Source organism: Talpa europaea (assembly GCF_964194135.1).
Source record: "Talpa europaea genome assembly, chromosome: 8".
Classification (NCBI taxonomy): Eukaryota; Metazoa; Chordata; class Mammalia; order Eulipotyphla; family Talpidae; genus Talpa; species Talpa europaea.
This window is the reverse complement of record NC_140075.1, coordinates 58311922-58314537: the sequence shown is the minus strand read 5'-3', so window position 1 is coordinate 58314537 and position 2616 is coordinate 58311922. Positions and strand designations below refer to the sequence as shown.

Below are 2616 nucleotides of genomic sequence, written 5' to 3'. Positions count from 1 at the left end.
AGTTATAATGAAACTAAATAGAAAACATTTTAATTTATCCAAAAAAATCAAGGTAAAAATATCACAGAGAGTTATTGTGAATAACTGAAATACATAATTTACATAAAATGTTATGTAAAACTGGATGTCACCTATGTTAGCTCTCTTTATCCTTACCAGTTAGGGTGTTTGCTTCAGCAGCACATATACTATCCTTACCAGTTAGGGTACTAGAGAAATATGCAGAACTTGATACATGCCTAAATGTAACCTAATACAAAAAGCATAATAGAAATCTAAATTTTCAATGACTATTTTTTTATTATTGAATTTAAAGATAAATTTTTAAATCATTATAGTAGTATTTAGAACATCTTCCTGTAACTGACAAGCTGATGACAGAGTTTCTTCATCACTGCCTTCATCTCCTTGTTCCTGAATGTATAGATAAACTTGATTCAGAAAAGGAGTGAGAACCACATCAAAAATAGCAAGAAACTTGTCCAGATGTGATGAGGGGAAGGGCCAAGTGTAGAAGAAGATAATGGTCCAAAGAATAAACCCACCACAGTGACATGAGCTGACAAAGTAGAGAGGGCCTTGGATAATCCACTTGAAGAATGTTTTCTGACAGTAACTAAAATACAGATGTAAGAAATAGTATGAAGAAGGAATTCACAGGGATCAGTCCACTGTTGGCTGTGACCATGAATTCCAATCTGTTGGTCTCTGTGCAAGCAAGTTTAATGAGCTGAGGGAGGTCACAATAAAAGCTGTCCAGTACATTAGGACCACAGAATGGCAAGTCTACAACAAAAGCCAGTTATGCCATTGAATGGATGAGGCCTAGGACCCAGGAAGCAGCCAAAATCAAAACGCACAGTCATGGGCTCATAATGCTTAAGTTGTGAAGAGGCTTGCATATGGCAACATATTTGTCAAATGCCACGGCAATAAGCAGCACCATTTCTGTGCCCCCAATGGCATGAATAAAAAAGATCTGAGTTATACAGCCCCCAAAAGAGATGGCTTTATGTTTTCTGAAGAGGTCATAAATCATTTTAGGGGCTGCAACAGAGCAAACTCCCACATCAAGAAAGGGGAGGTTGGCCAAGAGGAAATACATGGGGGAGTGTAACTTAGGGTCTTAGCTCACAGAGAACACAATGAGGAGGTTCCCCATCAGACTTGCCATATGTAGAACCCGGAGGAAAAAAGAAGAAGCAGCTGGATCCTCCAGGAATTAGAGAGTCCCAAGAACACAAACTCACCACCACAGAATGGTTGGCTCCACCCATTGCCTCTGCCAGCAGTGGTGACACTCATTTTACCTGAAAAAGAAAGAAAATCAACTTTGTGGAGACTGCAAGAGTTTCAAATTATAAAGAAAAAAATATTACTTTATTTTACACAGCCAAGGTATCTTTAATATAAACCCTTAAACAATAATTGCAGAAAATTAGCAGAAACACATTGCCACAAAGTACCACTTCTAACTGCCTAGTCTCCCTAAAATTCTCTAGGTAGTTACAGGAGAAGATGAAGCAAAACCTTCTGTTCAATCAAGTGTTATGAGAGGGAGGCTAGGAATGTCACAGAATAATAATATGGAAATAAATTTATTGATTTCTCCCTCACAGTTTTTCCTTTTTTTTTTTTTTGTCTTTTTTTTTTTTTATAAATTTTATTGTTATATTCCCCATACAATTGCAGTCCCCCATTCTGACCCCAATCCCTCCCCTCCCGCCCCCGCCCCCCTAAAAGTTTCTCTGGTTCATAGTTTTTTGTTGATTTTGATTTTCACTTTCTTATAGTTATTCATTTTCCTGGTCCCTTATTTAAGTTTTCTAGATTCCTGCTATGAGTGAGACCATCCGGTATTTTTCTTTTTCTTTTTGGCTTATTTCGCTGAGCATGATCCCTTCCAGCGCCATCCATGTTGCTGCAAATTGCATGTGTTTATCTTTTTTGAATGCTGGGTAATATTCCATGGTATATATGTACCACATCTTCTTGATCCAGTCGTCTATTTTTGGGCATTTGGGTTGTTTCCAAAGCTTAGCTATTGTAAACAGTGCTGCTATAAACATAGGGGTGCAGGTGTTCTTTGGAATTGATGTTTCTGTGTCCTTTGGGTAAATACCTAGGAGTGGAATTGCTGGATCCTATGGAAGCTCTATGTTTAGTAGGTCCAGAAATCTCCACACAGCTTTCCACAGTGGTTGGACCAGTTTGCACTCCCACCAACAGTGCAGAAGAGTTCCTTTTTCTCCACACTCTCGCCAACACTTGTTGTTGCTAGTTTTTTTAATATGTGCCATTCTCACTGGTGTAAGATGGTATCTCATGGTAGTTTTGATTTGCATTTCCCTGATGACAAGTGATGTTGAACATTTTTTCATATGCCTGTTGGCCATTTGCATTTCCTCTTCAGAGAAGTTTCTTTTAAGCTCTTCTGCCCATTTTTTGACTGGATTATTTTCTTTGTTGTTGTTGAGTCTCATCAGCTCTTTGCAGATTTTTGTGATCAGTCCTTTATCATTAGTGTTGTGTGCAAAAATGTTCTCCCAGTTGGTGGGGTTTCTCTTTGTTTTTGTTATTGTCTCTTTTGCTGTGCAAAAGCTCTTTAATTTGATG

The 2616-nt window shown here is 38.1% G+C and overlaps 1 pseudogene across 1 annotated transcript; it reads right to left on the bottom strand.

Moving 5' to 3' along the window:
- Window positions 1-344: 344 nt before the first annotated feature.
- LOC311175285 (olfactory receptor 4F3/4F16/4F29-like) lies at window positions 345-1890 on the bottom strand (annotated as a pseudogene). The gene has a single exon. The product of its transcript is annotated as an olfactory receptor 4F3/4F16/4F29-like (transcript).
- Between the last annotated feature and the right edge of the window lie 726 nt (window positions 1891-2616).